This window comes from Lontra canadensis, unplaced genomic scaffold, assembly GCF_010015895.1.
Source record: "Lontra canadensis isolate GAN:19392208 unplaced genomic scaffold, GSC_riverotter_1.0 scaffold139, whole genome shotgun sequence".
NCBI classification, from domain to species: Eukaryota; Metazoa; Chordata; class Mammalia; order Carnivora; family Mustelidae; genus Lontra; species Lontra canadensis.
Window position 1 is genome coordinate 3477522 of NW_022631133.1, and position 20137 is coordinate 3497658.

Genomic DNA, 20137 nt, shown 5'->3' on the forward strand with positions numbered 1-20137 from the left:
TATTTCACGTAATTTGTATGACAAACATGGTTAGCTTGTAACATTGCCTGTAAGAATAGCACAGGTCTTACCTCAGTTATTATTATTCTTTAAATATAATATACTTAAAATGCAGCAATCTTAAGCATACGACTCAGTGAGTTGTTGCATGTGTACACTTCTTAACCTATCACTTAGATTAGGATAAGAAAGATTTTTGGCTGCCTCTTCCCTCTTTCCAATCAGTATACCCCTCCCCCACCAAAATTTCTGACTTTAGCAAGCATAGATTAATTTTACAACATCTTGAACTTTATATAAATGAAGAATCTTTTATATTTTTTATTTCTGGCACTTGCATCCTTATAATTTTCTAGAAAGAAATAATAAATAGATTGCTTCTTTCAGTTTTCAAGCTTTTGGGGGGCAAATTGTTCAAGCTTGTTTTTAATATTTTTTTATTACCTTTTTCGTTGGAGAATGAAATTTTTAAATATAATGACACAGGGGTCTCTGGGTGGCTCAGTTGGTTAAGCCTTTGCCTTCGACTCAGGTCATGATCTCAGGGTCCTGGATTGGATCCCCATGTCGAACTCAGCATGGAATCTACTTCTCCCTAACCCTCTCTTTCTTTCCTCCCTTCTGCTCATGCTGTCTCTCTAAAATCTTTATAAAAAATAATAAATATAATGATACAATATTAAAACTCTTGAAATACATTGTACCCCTCCAGAGAAAGGAAATTCTAACCTCCATTTTATCCTCGAAGTTATAGCATTATTAGCTTTGTTGAATTGAAGGCAGTACATCACAGCTCTTATAATGAGCTAATATCTCTAGCACGTGTCCATTTTTATAAATAAATGTATACCATTCAGCATCATTGATCCACCAGAAAGCAAACCATCATTTTCCTAGGATAACATTCAATTTAAGTAAGAACGTGATTTCAAATTTAGATTTATCAGTCATGGACGTTGCTCTAAAACTAGTCATTTCTTCAATCCAATTCTCTGGTTCACTGCACATTCCTTAAATCCCTATTAAAATTTGAAAATGCATTTTGATCAACTAAATCTTGGGCTTTTGAAATTATATCTGGTCTAATTTCTGTTTTGAAATTTATTATAATTTCTAGACATTTGTATGGGCATTACGTTGTCTAAATTTAAAGTAAAACAGATGTGTGTCACCATGTGATTTATTCAAGATTTACTCTCATTCTAATTCCCAGTTAGGACACTGAAATTGGTCTGGAAAATTATTCTTAAAAATAGCAAGGCATAATTTTGGAAAACTATGAGGTGGAAATAGGGCTTATTTCTCTTCCATTGCTTCCTCCACCCTAATGAGCCCATTGACAAAATAATATTAAGCTCAAACAATATTCTATTAGGATTCTCTGAACTAGAGATGTGTACTATTGAAAGTAATGCTTCATTGCACAATATTTGAAACTTCCAGTAGACACGTGCGTCATTGCACGGTCTGGGCCCTGACTTTTGCTCTGGCTGTTACTGGAGCATCTAGCTCAGGGGGTGTGGGCTTCACCCAAAATCTGGGCAACACCTAGATTTATCCAAAGCCCTCTTGTATGTCTTGTTCCCTGCTCTAGGGTATTGTTGATGATGTCATTCTTTTATTTATTTTTTTTAAAGATTTATTTATTTGAGAGAGAGACACACAACATACACACACACACAGGGATGGGCAGAGGGAGAGAGAGTCTTAAGCAGATTCTGTGCTCAGGGCAGAGCCCCAGGCGGGTCTCCAACGCACACCCCAGGGATCACACCCCAGAGATCACAATCCCAGCCCTAACTAGAGTCGGATACTTAACCGACTGAACCACACCGATGCCTCTGACGTTGCCACTCTTAAAAGGGTTACCTGGAACTTTGGAGGGTCACTGTTTAAAAAAGTAGTGTTATCCCTGACCAATGGGGCACAGAAATAGGGGATAAATGCTGTTATTCCTTTCTCCAAAAAGACCACTCTGAGACACATTTAATTAAATTTCTTTCCATCTGGCCTTGAGCACAAGTCACCTATAACATTGGCCAACTTAATAAAATATCCTTGTACTGTTTTTGTTTTTTGTCCCCCCCCCCCCCTTTCCCTTTTCCCCTTTCTGGGTCTCACCCTTGGATTAGTTAAGAACAAAAACAATAATAAAAACCAAACAACCTACACCTGCACCTTTGTATCAGGTTCTTTCCTTGGAGGCAGGAAGAGAAGACAACTAAAATAAAGTAAATGTGCACATCTCAGTCCTCTGCCTGCAGTAAAGCTGAAATTAACAAGTGAATAAGAATGACCACAAACCATTTACCAAAACCAAACTTTCCTCACCGACAGTGCCCATTGTGCCGTCCTTTCCTACTGTTTCCAACCTTCTTTGCACTTCTAACTGGGCTGTGTCCACAGGTTCTTTACTTGCTGAGCTAGGGAGGCATTTTCTCTGGGACACAATGGACTGTCAGCTATACTTTCCAGATCTTTGATCCTTCCCCTGTGCTCGTGCACAGTCCAGAGTAAATGGTAACGACAGGCTGTACCACGTTCTGTGTCTCAAAACAGATCTATCAGCAGGCAATTTGCTCAAGAAATCAGAGCGCCCAGAGTACCCAACTTGTCGTTTGCAACTAGACCTTCTCCAGAAACATGGGGGATATCAGTGGTGTCTGGTCCCTTTTTTGTTCCCTCCCGGTTTGCATGTGATCTGAGTGTAGGCTATAAACCGCATGTGTTAAGGGTCAGATTTTTATTTTTGAAATCCAGAAAATGCACAACCACTTTTGCCTTTTCGCTTTCTCATTCTTTCTTTGCAAATAACTAAATACTTCAATTTGGGGATATCTAGAATGTAAGTTTTGTTTCCTATGCACTTCTATTCTAATAAATACATTTGTGACATTTAAAAAATTATATATTTCTCTTAAGACATTTTGTTTCAAGCTCACATTCTAACAGAGCTCATTTTTTTGACTTCAGCTCAGATACCTCTGCTTGATGGTGACCTTTTCTTGGTTGTACCCATGAAGGGCCTCTATCTCTTCACCCATGTTAAGATTCCCTTTGTTATCTTAAACGCCAGTTCAATAACATTTCCTTTAATTTCCAACCTATGCTTTTCTTCCTTAGAATATATAGCCCTCCTAATTATACAGACTGCCATAATTGAATACACTAAAAAAAAAAAAGAAGAAAAGAAAATGGAGTCTCAGTAAGTGCTTGAAATACTGTATTCATGTACATTATTTCCATAACTTCATAAAAATTAGAACAAAAGCTCATATATACTTGAATTCACTAAATAGCTGATGCAAATATGCACTCTATGTACATTCTATGTATGCACAGGTTCATCCTGAGGCCTTTCAAATTTACTTTGACTTTGATTTGGGTCTTTCACTGTCTTACCTAGAATGATCTAATAAGTTGGATAAGAGACAAGTCTCTATGTACTTTTTTTTTTTTTGTACACTTACTTTTTTTTTTTAATTTTTTATTTCTTTTCAGCGTAACAGTATTCATTGTTTTTGCACCACACCCAGTTCTCCATGCAATCCGTGCCCTCTCTAATACCCACCACCTGGTTTCCCCAACCTCCCACTCCCCACCCCTTCAAAACTCTCAGATTGTTTTTCAGAGTCCATAGTCTCTCATGGTTCACCTCCCCTTCCAATTTCCCCCAGCTCCCTTCTCCTCCCTAACTCCCCTTGTCCTCCATGCTATTTGTTATGCTCCACAAATAAGTGAAACCATATGATAATTGACTCTCTCTGCTTGACTTCTATGTACTTTAAAAAAACAATATTTTGTCTATTTGAGAGAGTGAGAGAGAGCATGAGCAAGGTGGTGAGGCAGAGGGAGAAGCAGACTCCCCACTGAGCAGGGATTTCCTATTGGGCTCAATCCCAGTACTCTGAGATCATGACCTGAGCTGAAGGCAGACACTTAACCTACTGAACCACCCGGAGGCTCCTCTACTTTATGTACTTTTGAAATAGCTAAGTTGTCTACAGTTACTGTTTTGTTTATCATTAGAGGTTTTTCAAAAAGTTCTCAAAGCTTGGCTTGAAGAGAACAAAGAAATATAAAATGGATCAAATGCTTTTAAAATAATGAATAGAATCCAAAGTTAAGAATTTAATTTTACATATTTTTACTGTAGATGTATTTATTGGCCCTCTTACTGAGGCTTATAGATTATATATTCATGGCATAATTAAAATTATCCTTAAATTTCTGTTAAATAAGGTTTTTATGACTAATTTGAGTCTTTAATCAAAAACTAGCTGCAGCATTTAGTGATAAGATTATTTGGATCTGTTTATAAATTGTGTATCAAAGGTACATTTTTTTTGTATAATGAATTTAGCAAATATTAGGGGAAAATAAATTTCCATAATCCTGACTTCTAATATTATATATTGGTTGTGCTTGTTTTTGAATATTTTATAAATGTAATCATGCATTTTTTCTTTATGTTTAGATTTTTTCATACATTATTATGGTTGTGAATTATTGAGGCAGAATACTGTAGTTCATTTGTTCTAATTGATATATAGTATAGTATTCTATCATATGACTAAAAATTTATTTGTCCATTTTACTATAAATTGAGTTTTAGGTTGTTTTTCATACTGAGTTAACATAAATAATGTTGCTAGGAACATTATCGTATATGTGTTTTGGTTTGTTCCCACTCAATAAAAGTATACCTTATTGTTAATATTTTTTAGATGAATATGAAAGAATGGAATTTATAAATAATAGAGGATGCAAATATTCAGGTCTAGTAAGTAATGATAAGCAATCTTTCAAAGCATTTTTACCAATTTATGCTGTCAAGACATTAGTTTTCAGGTGCTTCTCATTCTTATTAATTTGATATTTTCTGCCTTTACAGTTCTAGCCATTCTGTTAAATGTGTGACTTTAATTTGCCTTTCTCTGATGACTAATGAATTTGAATGACATTTTATATGGGTATTGTCTTTTGGATATCCTCATCTGTGAAATGCTATTTGAGTTTTTGTCTATTTTTTTTACTGGTTGATATTTTATCTTTTTGATTTAGAGGAGATTTTTCTATAGTTTTATGAGTCTCTGCCAAATATATATAGCAAATATCTTCTTTCAGGATAGCAGTTGACTTTTCTTTTTCTCAGCTCTCTTTAGCTTTATCCCCTTTGAAGAATCTTTGCCTACATCAAGGTCTTGAGGGTATTCTCTTATGTTTTCCTCTAAAGCTTTATTATTTCACTTAAACATTAGATCTACAAGACAGCTTGAACTGATTTTTATGTTTTGTGTAATAGAGATTTGGTTTGGTCTTTTCCACACAGATATTTAATTAACTTAACATCACTTATTAAAAAGACATTCCCTTCCCAACAGCACTTCAATGTAACCTATGTCCCAAATCAAATGACCTTCTATGTATGGTCTGCTTCTGCACTTTTGTTCTGTTTTATTAGCCTTTTTGTTGTAATCTAATTGTCTTGCTAACCATACAGTTTTTACTGTATTATTAGCTAATATCTCAAGCATAGAATCCATTCACAGTGTAATTTATTTATTTTTCACAGTAATAAATAGAATTCTCTATTTCAGAATGTTCAATAATTTAGATTTTTTAATAACTTCTCATATTCAATTAGGTCTTCAAAGTTTTTGCCTCATAATGTAGTTGATGAAGAATCTATTCTTAGAGTAGACATGACAACTAAACAATTTTCTTATGACTCTCTGGTTTTTAAATTATCTTCAAAATATGTTTGTCTTGTTGAATTTTTTAGAACACTTGATTATGCACTAAGTTAAAACTACATAATAGAACTCAATATATGCTTAATTAGAAATGTTATGTTAATTTCAGTACTCTGAAAAGGAAATGATTCCACTACCAACCTCCCTGCATTAAGAAACCTAAGCTTTTATCTCATTAACTCCTGAAACAACATTTAATATAAGAACCAGATGAAACTGCTGGCTTCAATATGAACATAAAATAAAATGTAAATTTTCTCTTTATTTGGTTTATTTTTTTAAGATGAAAAGTAAGTAGGACTTCTGCTTCCACTTGTGATGAAGTAACAGGGATTAGAGTTTTCTTTTTGTCCCAAACAACCATAAAACTAGATAAAATACATGAAAACAATTTTCAGGAGTGCTTGGGTGGCTCTGTCAGTTAAGTGTCTGATGTTTTATTTTGGCTCAGGTCATGGTCTTAGGGTTGTGGGATCAATCCCAGTGTTATGCTCCACACTGGGTTTGGGGCTTGCTTAAGACTCTCTCTCTTCCTCTCTCTCTGCCCCTCCCTATCTCTACTTGTGCATGTTCTCTCTCTTTAAAAAATAAATAAGAGGAAAAAAAGAAGAAGAAAAACAATTTTCAGACATTAGACACAAGGAAGCACAAGACAATGATTCCTGAGAGAGGGGACTCTATAAGATGAACCCTACAATTGCCTCTGGCTGAAGTGTTGGTGGAAGCATGGATGGTTTAACCCAAAGCAGAGCCTATTGTGGAACCCATAAATAATTCAGCAGACAATGAAAGAAACTAAGGTACAGTAGGGAGGATAGGCAGTTGTTAACATTTTTAATTCTTTTATTTGTATTTAAATATAGTTGAAACCTGCTCTTTAATGCCAAGTCCTTAATCCATTAATAATTCCCTGTTGAAAATTTCCTTATTGCACAATCCTACCTTTGTAATAACAACATCAACAAATAGTATTCACATTACAGGGATTGCACAAGAAGATAAAGGGCCAGAAAACAGTTGAAAAACAATGGCAGAAAATTTTCCTGATCTGAGGAAGGAAACAGATCTAGGTCCAGGAAGCCCAAAGAGTTCCAAATAACATGAACCTACAGAGATCCACACGAAGATACATTATAAGTAAAATGGTAAAAGTCAAAGATAAAGAGACAATCTTAAAAACAGTAAGAGAAAAAATAATTTGTTACATATAAGGGAAACCTCATGAAGCTATCAGCAGATTTTTCACAGAAACTTTGTAGGCCAGAAGAGAGTCATTATGACACCGATGAAAGAAATTTAAGACACAAACAAATGAAAAGATATTCCATGCTCATGGATTGGAAAATTTGATACTGTTAAAATGCCCATACTATCCATCTATGAATTTAATGCAATACCTACACAAATCCCAATAGCATTTTACACAGGAATAGAACAAAGAATCCTAAAATTTGTATGTAATCAGATAAGATCCCAAAGAGAAGCAATCCTGAGAAAGACCAAACCTGGAGATCTCAACACTCCTTGATTTCAAACTATACTTCATAGCTATTGTAATAAAATCAGTATAGTATTAGCAAAATAACACACACAGAGGTCAACTGAACAGAATTAGAGCCCAGAAATAAATCCACACATACGTGGACAATTAATTCATGACAAAGGAGCCAAGAACATATAATGGAGAAAGGACAAGCTCTTCAATAAATGGTGCTGGGAAAACTGGACAGCCACATGCAAAAGAATAAAGCTAGATACTATCTTACACTGTACATAAAAATGAACTCAAAATGGATTAAAGACTTGTATATAAGACCTGAAACCATAATATTCCTAAAAGAAAACAAGGGGGTGAGCAACTTGACTTCAGTCAGTGTTGTGTTTGTGAATCTGGTTCTCAAGGCCACGGAAACAAAATTAAAAAATAAATAAATGTGACTATATAAAACTTATCACACTAAAAATCTTATGCACAGTGAAGGAGACCATTAACAAAGTGAACAAACCACCTTTTGAATGGGAGAAGACATTTTCAAATCATATATTGGATAAGACGCTCATATCCAAAATATATAAAGAACTCATGCAACTCTATAATAAAGAAAACAAACAACCCATTTAGACAATGGGCAGAGGATCTTAATATACATTTTTCTAAAGAAGACATACGGATAGTCAACAGACAAATGAAAAGATGTTTAGCAACACTATTATGGAAATGCAAACCAAAAGCCCAATGGGATACCACATTATACCTATTAAAATGGCTACTATGAAAGGGCAAGTAATAACATGTATTGGAGAGGATTAAGAAAAAAGGGAGCATTGGGCGCCTGGGTGGCTCAGTGGGTTAAGCCGCTGCCTTCGGCTCAGGTCATGATCTCAGGGTCCTGGGATCGAGTCCCGCATTGGGCTCTCTGCTCGGCAGGGAGCCTGCTTCTCTCTCTCTCTCTCTCTGCCTGCCTCTCTGTCTACTTGTGATCTCTCTCTGTCAAATAAATAAATAAAGTCTTTTAAAAAAAAAAGGGAGCATTCATTCACTGCTGCTGGAAGGGTGAATTGGTGTAACCACTATGAAAAACTGTCTGGAGGTTCCTCAAAAATTAAAAATAGGCCTACCATATAATTTAGTTGTGTTTATTCAAAGAGTACAAGAGAACACTAATCTGCAAATATTTGTGCACCCTTATGTTCATTGCAACATTATTTACAACAGCTAAGAAACTGAAATAACCTTGTGTCCATTGATGGATGAATGAATAAAGAAGATGTGGTATGTATATACAATGACATACTACTCATCTGTAAAGAAGAATGAGAGCTTACCACTTGTGAAATTATGCTAAATGAAAAAGTCAGATGGAAAAAGACAAATGCCATATGATTTCACTCATATGGAATCTAAAGAACAAACAAAGCAATATAAAAACAAATTCAGAGATACATAAAACAGATTTATATTTACCACAGGGTAAGGAGTTTAGGGGTTAGCATAAAGGGCAAGAGGGTCAACTGTATGGTGTTGGATGGTAACTAGATTTCTTTGGTACTACTTTGTAGTGTATACAGATGTTGAATTATAATGTACACCTGAAACACCTGAAACTTACATAATGTCATATATTAATTTCACTTCAATAATAATAATAGAATGAATAAATCTAAGCAAATGAGTATTTTTTATAGTAAACTATGCCAGATAACTGGTCTATGTTTCCAGTCTACAGAATGCTGAATTCCAACTGACATTACATCAAAATGAAGAAATATTTTAGATTATATGAATGAAGAAGAAAATGAAAAATAAGTGTTATTGAATTTGACAGAAGATATAGCATCATTTGAAATAGGGCTCCTTTTCAAGGTGAATTAACAACAACTAATTATCTCAGTAATTCTGAATGAAAATTTTGGCCTCATTGACCCTTCAGGGTAGGAATAAAGCTCAGGTCTCTTCCAGGATATGGTAGTCTGTGTTATGGTGCATGCCAGCCTATGAAATGGGCATATAGACTTGAACAAATGAACAAGGCTGAGTTTCCCAGTCACTAGATTTGTCATTATGGTACCCATCAGTAAGTAGGGTAGAATCATAACCTTTTTACCTCATTGAAAGGCATTTTCTGCTGAGTACCATGCACTATACCTAAAAGAGATGATGATATTTATGAACTGAATCTCCCTAAGTTTTGGCAAAAGGTTCTACTAATGGATGGGCATGGACTGGGAGCAAGAAATAAGATTTTTAGAATTAATAGTGATTAAATTTCAGAGTCATGCAACAAATCTGGACGTCATACCTCTTTCTTTGCCTAAATTTTTACCTTTATTGAAGGAAAAGATTGCTCTCATCTCTTCTCTGGGAAGTTTACTAGTGAAGTAAATTTTATAAATTTGCCTTCCAAAATGTTCACTGGATATTTGCTAGGGCAAGAGTTAGGAAAGGGAAAACACAAAGTGAAATTTATCTTGTGATCCTGAATCCTTTTATAATAACAATGATATGTGTATATTTGAAATTGTTCACATCCAATGTAGTACTTTGAAGTGACCTAATGGGAAAAAAATTCTATTGTACAGTCTATTTCTAAACTCTTAATAATGATAATTTTAAACTCTAAATAAGAATATGAAAAAATGGAGTCACTATCTCTATAAGCATCAGTTTCCTAATCTTTAAAACAGAGGTGTTAAACAACATCTGTAACAGTTTTTGGAGGAGTTCTTTAGAATTTTGCCTTTAGAGAGATTAGCGTATAGTTCCTGGATCTGGTAAGTCTTTTCAAATGCCTGCTATTCGGGAAAAGAAAAAAAAAAATCAGGAGACAAAGCAAGCATTAATAAACTCATATACTTTCCAATCACATGGGAAATGATGGATCCAAGACTCTATCTAGACTGGAGAGCAAGTATTCTAGAACTCTCTCTTCGGAATTGTGACAAGGACTTCAGGAAACAAGATTTCATCGGAGTGAAACTTCCTAGATCTTACAGTTACCCCCTGAGGTCCTAGATCTCCTTCATAAAGAACCCCATAGATAACAGCATGGTTTGGGGAAAAGGACACTGGTGGCTCCAGAAACTACTTCCAAATCATTAAATTCCAAGTTTCTATGAGGATTTTAGTGAAGCTTCCTTTGTATCACATCCTTCATCATAAATTCAATGAAAGATTAAAACTTTCTTCCTTTGTGTTAGGCCAGAGGCTGGCAAAGTCACAGAGAAATGCATTTGAGCAATTAAAATCAAGTCTTGGATGGTCTGAAACTCTACCCTTTCCTAGGTCATGGTGATTGTTCTAGACCCTCATTTTTAGATATCCTTTGAGGGGCATTTAAGAATGATGGCCAGACCAGAGAACAAGCCTTCTTCCCCTGGTGTATGTAGAAGTAAATGAGTCTAAGGATTCTTCCAAACTACTCCAGAACAGCATTCATTACTACTCTATGAGGTCAGAGGAGCACAGAAAGAAGAGAAATAATGGGAACTAGTTTATAAGAAGAATTTTGCTATGCCGCCCCCGAGGACCCAGATGTGTGATCACACTGTTTTGATAAGGTGGCTGGGAACAACTTGGGCGGGATGAGTTGCAGAGGGACACTGAGTAAAGACTTGGGCCTGTGGCAAGGAGAGAAAGTGCTCTCAAAGAGATGCACACTGGCAGAGGAGTAGAAGTGAGCTTAAAGGTGAAGCCAGCAGAGTCCCAAGCTTTAAAAATGTTTCAGAAGAAGAGATTAAGAACAAAAGCACTCAGGGTCATAGGCGAAAAGAAGCACATCTCTAAAACCGAATTTCTACAAGTGAAAGTTAAGCTAGGTCATGGAATCCTCTATTTCCTGAGGGCAGCAGCTTCAGTGCTGCTAGATCTCATAAGCAGGGATATTTACTGGTGTGACCGTCAACACCCCACAAGAAGACGGCAGGCATCCTGACACAGCATAGAAAAATCCATATGTGTATGTCCAGAGAAACCTCATTGCTTTAGGGATCAACATTGAGTCATAGGAAAAGAGAGTACCAAGGATTTTTAAAAAGCAAGAAATATTTAAAAATAAAGTTACCAAATTGCTAAGGATGGCCCCTAGAGTATACTTAATAAGGAACAATCAAGATTAAAACATAAAGAAAGAAAAGAGAAAAAGGGTCTATTGACCATAAGTATAAGGAAGAAAAGGTAGCAATATTTTCCCACCTGGAACAGGGTAGGAAACTCTTATCATCTAAGTATTTTTTCCTCTTGGCCCAAACGGGAAAGATGATAAGTGCAATGCTAATGGCTCATCTTGGACATGACTTGGCTGTGCTCTCAGCCAGTTTGTGGCTTTCATTAGAGTCAAAGTGAGCAGAGTAGCATTAAGTTCTATCCAAAGACAATGCATATAGTAAGATAAGATGGGCTTCCAACCCCCAACTAGGACCACTCTATGTTAAACACTCCATGTTAAGTGCCCTTCTACCCAGGATGTTAAATAAGATAGCAGGGTCTACAATCTCACTGGTTTACTGAATCTTAAACCAGATCATAATCGCTTTAGCTTCCTGACTGATTAAACCTATCCAAAGTTATCTTTTATATTTTAATCTAAGACCTAGCATTCTAAATCAAGCAAACTTAATAAATGAAGCTAACCATAGTCACTAAGGTTCTCATTTTACCTTTCTTAAAGAATAGGTAATTGATAATATTCTTCAAGAAATTAAAAGTGCCTATTCTTGGAATGAGCTAAAAGAGATGTATCTAAGAGCTCTAAGAGATCTAAGAGATCACAACAGACATTCTTTCCAAAGCGGGACCTGTGAAATCTACTTCCCGCCCCCCCCCCCTTAAAAAAATTCAAATCTTAACATACACTAATCATTTTATGTCCTGCTATATTTTGCTTAAAATGTTAGAAAGATTATTTTTTCTAATGTGCATACCATGTTTGTAACAATAAAAACAGTAACGCGAATGTTCATGATTCAGTGGTTGGCATCCTCCTAAAGAAAACCTGAAGCAAACCACTGGTTTTATCTGATTGAGTAGAAGCTGGAGAAAGTAAATGACCAAATAATAAAGGTAAACAGCAAAAACTTATCAAAAAGATGGAATTCTTGCAACAAAAATAGAAACCCTGGCATACTTATTTAGTTAACACATACTTATTGCACAACTAATATATCTCAAATTTTGTTGGGCCCTGTGCAAAAAGTAACATTTGGGGGTTAAAAATGCACAATAGGGAAAAATATATAAACATTACCAAAAAAGAAAATTAAAATCTAGCAGTAAGAGTGCTGTAGCGCAGGGATACAGAGTTTGTCATGGGAACAATGGGCCTTATCTCTAAATAATGCCATTTTCCTCCCTGGTAAAATTCTTATCAATTTTAATAGATTTCCAATTCCAACTGACAGCAGAATTGAGTAGAACTTCGTAGTTTGAGAGCATGTAAATTACATGCAAATTACATTGTCCAATTATGAATTTCCATAGGCTAAAGGGACCATAAGTCTCTCATAAAATCATTCCTTGTGCTTCTGCTGCCTGATCCCAGGCCATTACCCTTGGGAAGATGAAGCAACATTAGAATTATTCCAAGTGTGGTGTTAGTGTCATTGACACATAACATATAGATGACTCCAGATTAAATGCTTCTTATTAATTAATTAGTTAATTTCTTAAAGATTTTATTTTTATTTATTTGACAGAGAGAGACACAGCAAGAGAGGGAACACAAGCTGGGGAGTGGGAAAGTGAGAAGCAGGCTCCCCGCTGAGCAAGGAGCCTGATGTGGGGCTCAATGTGGGGCTTGATCTCAGGACCCTGAGATCATGACCAAAGCTGAAGGCAGATGCTTAATGACTGAGCCAACCAGGCACCCCTAGATTAAATGGTTCTTAAACCAGCCGAGGCATATACTAGATCTTCAGCTCAAAAGAAATGATTTCTATAAGCAGTTAGATAGACCCTTAAGGGCATTAGTAAATAAAGCTAAGAGATAACATCATTATATTTTTCTTTTAAATAGAATTTTGGCTGTTATTCTCACTGTTTAATCCTAAAAATGTTATTAATATCTTGGTTTCTAATATCTTATATACTAGCTATTTTTTCATATATGTTTCATTACTGGTTCTATCAACGGTTTATAAGACTAATAAGAGATAAAATTATTTTCTTGTTCTCAGCCTCTCATAAGGCACTCAGTTAATATAGGCGTCCCCTTTTTGTTTTGCATTGACAGAGAGAGAGAGTGTGTGGGGTGGGGAGGGGCAGACAGAGAGGGAGAGAGAGAATCTTAAGTAGGCTCCATTTCCAGCGTGGAGCCCCCACTGTGGAGGCTTGATCTCACAACCCTGAGATCTTGACCTGAGTTGAAATCAAAAGACATGCTTAATGGACTGAACCACCCAGGCACCCCTAGGCTTTTCCTTTTTTTTTTTTTTTTTTTAAAGATTTTATTTATTTATTTGACAGACAGAGATCACAAGTAGGCAGAGAGGCAGCAGAGAGAGAGAGAGAGAGAGAGAGAGGAGGAAGCAGGCTCCCTGCAGAGCAGAGAGCCCGATGTGGGGCTTGATCCCAGGATACTGGGATCATGACCTGAGCCAAAGGCAGAGGCTTTAACCCACTGAGCCACCCAGGTGCCCTGGCTTTTCCTTTTTTGAACAATCATTTACTGGTTTCCTTTCCAAAATCAGTCATTTCTCCTTCTTCCATTTATCTTTATTTCCACCTGAAGCCTCTGAGGAAGGCCATCAGGTTCCATCAAAGGATTGACCCACATTGCTGGAGGCCATGTGACTCTGGCTAATCTGACTCAAGTATAAAGTTATTGAACTACTTCACCTCCTGAGTAGGAGAGAAGCAGAAACCATTGATCCTAGCATAACCAGGTGAGGGAAACACACAACCCATCCTGTCACCCCCTTAAGAACTGGGACAGTAAAATTTTGAGGAAGTGCCGAGAGTAATATTTAGGAACTGATCCTTCATCTGGAACCCATAAGCACAATCCAGATCTTGGTACTATAGGATCAGGCAGATAGAAAAAAATAAATCAATAAAAAGTAGGAAAGAAGCTTATGTAAGTTCCTGTGCCATCTGCTATCCCTTCTACCTTACCTTCCCCACAATATTTCAACAATCCAATATTCCAACAATCCAATAATGATCTCTCTTTATTTCTTTGCATATCAAGTTTTAACACACATTCATCTGACTGTGCAAGCCATTTCTTCAGTCTTTCCTTGTTGGGATGAATGTAGAACTTTCTAGAATGTAACACAGAGGCCACTGGGGGCAGTGAAGCCTTCAGAGGGGGCGTGGGCCTTTGGAATGCAAAGGCCTGCCTGACTGCTCTGCGGTAGGAATGCCACAAGGAGTTGCCTTTCCCAAGCTTTCTCAGCCCAAAGAGCTGCCCTGTGATCTAAGAGGGGTATGCATTGTCCTTTACACTATGTTTAGCAGAACTTGAAAAACACACAGATTAGCATATCATATCTTTCCTGTAAACAGATCCTCACAGTTCCAGTAAGATCCCTTGCCACACAGCGCATGCATAAGAAACAGTGAAAAATATTCATGATTATCCTGAAGTACCAACGAAGGCGAAAGTAAAGAGGAGCGAAGGGTCATCTCTGAGTGTGGACCCCCTTGCCTTTTCCTCTCTATCACAGCGAAGTCTGGAGTAATCTTTTATCCATCGGTGCAAGGGTTACCGGCCGTTCCTGGCATTTCCTTACCCTGATGTTTTTGTAAGTAGGTGTTTTAGCTACCCATTCTAGTTTGTTATCAATCCACTTCTTTATGGATGAAGAGCTATTATGATAAACCCTTTGTGTATGGCACTCCTTGGGCCATTGTAATATTGCTCCTATGGTAAAACGGTTTCTACCATCAGATGATATATAAGCAGAGGATCCAAACTGAACAATATTTTCTGTGATACTTCTTTTAAGATTTTATTTATTTATTTTATAGAGAGCAAGCAGGGGGCAGGAGTGGAGAGAGAGGGACAAGCAGACTCCATGTAGAGACTGATTCGGGACTCAATCCCTTGACGCTGAGATCATGACCTAAGCGGAAATCAAGAGTCAGATGCTTAACTGTGCCACCCAGGCACCCCTCTTTTTGGATTTTATATGCAAAAAACTCACTATTTGTGGATAATGACAATTTTGTTATTGTGATCATTCTTTTCGAAAGTTAGAACTTAATTACTAGGCAGGCTAACCCAAAATAAGAATGAGGAGTGGTTCCAGTCAAGACCCTTTGATAGAGACACAGCTAGAGGCAACAGTGAATGTCTTCGTCTGCTAGCTATGGTCCACTTCCACTTAGGCCCCGCTAAGCAGGTAGATATCTTTAGTGCTTTTAGTTTCTGCAGGTCTTGTTGACAAGCAGAGATGCTATTAGTCACTTTTTAAGTTTCTGAAGATGATAGTAGGCTGCATCTTCATTGTGCCTTTTTAAAATTTTGCATTATTTGCACCCTTCCACAACCACTCATCTTGTGCAGAAAATAACCAAAGACAACCCAAGAAAAAAATTACAAAAAATGATGATTTGTTATTCTAACAATGTTAATGGGGCATCATCAACATATAAAGAATTAGAAATATATAAACTATAAAATGTGATGTTTGACCTGTACACAGCCTTGAAACAATCACCACAATTAGGATAAAGAACATCCATCATCTTTCAGAATGTCCTCGTTCACCTTGGCAATCCCTTCTTTCTGCCCTTTTCTATACCCCCTCTGTGGTTACCAGGCAACAGTGATCTGCTTTGTGTCACTAAATTTGACTAACATTTTTCTCGAATTTTATATCAACAGAATTATATACTATATGCTCTTTTACTCAGCATAATTATTTTGAGTTTCATTCATGTTTAAGATTATTGTAGCTTTTCTTGGCTCTTGACTCACTGATATAAATTTTAGAAATACATGCTATCAAAAATGTCTATTAGTACTTTAATTAGAATCTCATTAAATCTATGGATCTACTCATGAATTGGAGATTCTATGCCTTTCTACTCATAAGTATTATATATTTCTTCATTCATTTATTTAGAACTTACTTAGTGTCTTTAACTCAAGGTTTCATTTTCTCCACAACTGCTTATATACATTTCATTAGATTCATTCCTAAGTAGCATATCAGAATTTTTGCCACCATAAATAAAATCTTCAGTTCACCATTTATCATAATGTTCTCTGTATATAAAAATGAAATTAATTTTTATATACTGAATTTATATTGAATAATTTACTAAATTCTCTTATTGGTTCTATCTCTTTGGATTTTTTCTTTTCTTTCTTAACATTTTTCTAAACTTATTTTATATAGAGAGAGCACGAGCAGGAGGGGCAGAGGGGGAGAGTCCTAAAGAGATTCCACACTGAGTGCAGAGCCCAAAGGGGGACTTGATTTCACAACCCTGAGATCATGACCTGAGCCAACACCAAGAGTCGGATGCTCAACTGTGCCACCCAGGCGCCCCTCTTTTTGGGTTTTATATGCAAAAAACTTACTACTTGTGGATAATGACAATTTTGTTACCTTTATTTTAAAAAAAATTTTTTATTTGTTTATTTATTTGACACAGAGAGACACAGTGAGAGAGGGACCACGAGCAGTGGGAGTGGGAGAAGGAGAAGCAGGCTTCCCACCAAGCAGGGAGCCTGACATGGGGCTCGATCCCAGGACCCTGAGATCATGACCTGAGTCGAAGGCAGACCCTTAAAGACTGAATTACCCAGGCACCCCTATAATTTTGTTACCTTTAAAGTAATTTAGAATATATACACTTATCCTGTTTTGGGGGCCATCAATGTCTACAAGTACAATATTGAATGTAAGTATTTGTAGGGAGCATCCTTATTTGTTCTGATTTTAACATTTCACAATTATATTTTCTCTGAGTCTTTGGTAGATATTTTTGATAAAATGAAGGAGATTTAACTCTGCATCTAGTTTGCCAACAGTCTTTATCATAAATGCTTTGAGTGGTATCATATGCTCTTATTCTGGGTCTACTGAGAAAATAATATGATTTATCAGTTTAATTTTTAATTCGATTAACTAGGTTACTAAATTTTTTCTTGAAGAACAGTCTTGAAATCCTAGAGTAAGCCAAACTTTTTTTTCCTAATAACTTATTTTATTTGTCATTAGGTTGCTGAATTAGTTTGCTAGTATTTTGGGGGTGGTAGTTTTTTAGATGTGACAACAAAAGTATGATTCATAAAATAATAAATTTTTAAAGTGAACTTCATCAAAACTATAAATGTTTGCTCTCTGAAAGGCACTGTTAGGGAAATAGGCAAGTTACTGACTTGGAAAAGCATGCATAAGATGATTTATAGTAGCATCCTTCATTAGGGCAAAAACAAACAATAATAACAAATCCAAATATCTAGCTATAGTAGAATAAATAACTGAACTGGGTCTATTGGTTAAATGGCTTACTATAAGAGGAGAAGATGAAGACATGAGAGTTTATCTGCATAAACAATTTCAGGTAATAATTTGAGTAATAAAATGCTTTTTCTAGATGAATGCAATTACATGGATATAATTAGATTCCATTTATGAAAATTTCAAAAATTGGAAAAACTGTTAATTTTATTTTGGAGGATACTAGGAAGAGCTTGAAGTAAAACAGGTAAATTAGAAACTCAAAATTTAGGATCATGAATGCATAAATTTCAGCCTATGATCTGGGATAATACAAAGGAATTTATTTTTTTAATTGGAGTATAATTAATATGCAATATTCTATTAGCTTCAGGTGTACATTAGAGTGATTCAATATTTTTATACACTATGAAACGATCTCCATGATAATGGTAATTACCATCTGTCACCATACAAAGTTATTACAATATTATTGACAATATTCCTTATGCTGTACATTACATAAGAATGTATTTCACTTGCTCCCTGACCCCTCCCTGCTTTGGTAACTAACAGCTTTTTTCCTATATCTATGATTCTGTTTTAGTTTTATTTTCTTTGTTCTTATTTTGTTTTAGATTCTACATATAAGATTCTACATATTTGTTATTCTCTGTTTGACTTATGTCACTTAGCATAATACCCTCTAGGTCCATCCATGTTGTTGCAAATGGCAAAATCTCATTCTTATATATGAATGAATAACATTCCATTTCCTATACCAACACATGCAATATATACAATCTCATCTTTACCTATTCATCTACTGATGGACACTTAGATGTTCCCATATAAATAATGTTGCAATAAATATAGAGGCATATATATTTCTTCAAATTGGTGTTTTGTTTTCTTCAGATAAGTGTGCAGAATTGGTAGATCACACGGTATTACTATTCTTAATTTTTTAATTTTTTGGAGAACCCTCATATTGTTTTCCACAGTAGTTGCACTAATTTATATTCCTACAAACAGTACACAAGGGTTCTCTTTTCCCCATATTTCCACCAGCACTTGCTATTTTTCATCTTTTGATACTAGCCATTCTGACAGGTGTGAGGTGATAGCTCATTATAGTTTTGATTTGTGTTTCTCTGAGGATGACTGATGTTGAGCAACTTTTTTGTGTCTGTTGGACAACTGTATGTCTTCTTTGGAAAAATGTTTATTCATAAAGTACCCTTCTCATTTATTTTTATTATGATTATTATTATTTATTTATTTATTTGACAGAGAGAGAGAGAGATCTCAAGTAGGCAGAGAGGCAGGCAGAGAAGGGGGGGGCAGGCTCCCCGCTGAGCAGAGAGCCCAATGCGGGGCTTGATCCCAGGACCCTGAGACCATGACCTGAGCCGAAGGCAGAGGCTTAACCCACTGAAACACCCAGGCCCTCCCCCTCCTTCTCATTTCTTAATCAGGTTGTTCTTTGTGGTTTGGTTTTTTTTTTAAAGGTTTTATTTATTAGACAGAGAGAGAAAATGAGCAGAAAGGAGGGGCAGAAGGAGAGAGAGAGAAAAGCAGGCTCCCTGCTGAGCAGGAAGCCTGATGTGGGGCTTGATCCAAGGACCTAGAGATCATGACCTGAGCTGAAGGTAGCTGCTTAACCAACTGAGCCATCCAGGTTCCCTTTTGTGTGTGTGTGTTTTTTTTTTTTTAAATACATAAATTTATTTAAGTTCTTTATATATTTTGGATATTAGCTTCTTATCAGATGTATGCTTTGTAGATATTTCTTCTATTTAGTAGATTGTCTTTTCATTTTGTTGATGGTTTTTGTTTTTGCTGTGCAAATTTTTTTTAGTTGGATGTAATCCCATTGTTAGTTTTAGCTTTTGTTGACCTCACCTGAGGAGACTGGTCCAAACAAATATTCCTAAGACTGATGTCAAAGGTCTCACTGCCCATGTTTTCTTCTAGAAATTTTATGGTTCAGGTATTATATCTAAGGCTTTAACCCATGTTACGTTTATTTTTGCTTGTGATACTCCTTTTCTTATTACTAGATTGTCTTATTTTTAAACAGCTTTTAGGTTTACAGAATATTGAGCAGAAAGTACAGAGAGTTCCCATAAAGCCCCTCAGCATGGCCTGTCTCACAATTTCCCCTATTACCTATATCTTGTACAAGGGTGGTACCTTTGTTACAGTTGGTTAACCAATATTGATACATTAGCTGAAGTCTTCATAGTTTACATTAGGACTCATTCTTTGTTTCATAATTCTTTGAGTTTTGACAATGTACAGTGACATGTATCCATCACTACAGTGTCATATGGAATAGCTTTACTGCCCTAATAATCCTCTCTCTTTCATCTGTTCATCTCTCCTTTCCCCTTATCCTCCTGGTAACCAATGATCTTTTTATTCTAACAGTTTGCCTTTTCCAGGATGTTCTATAGTTAGAATCATACTAGATGTAGCCTTTTCAG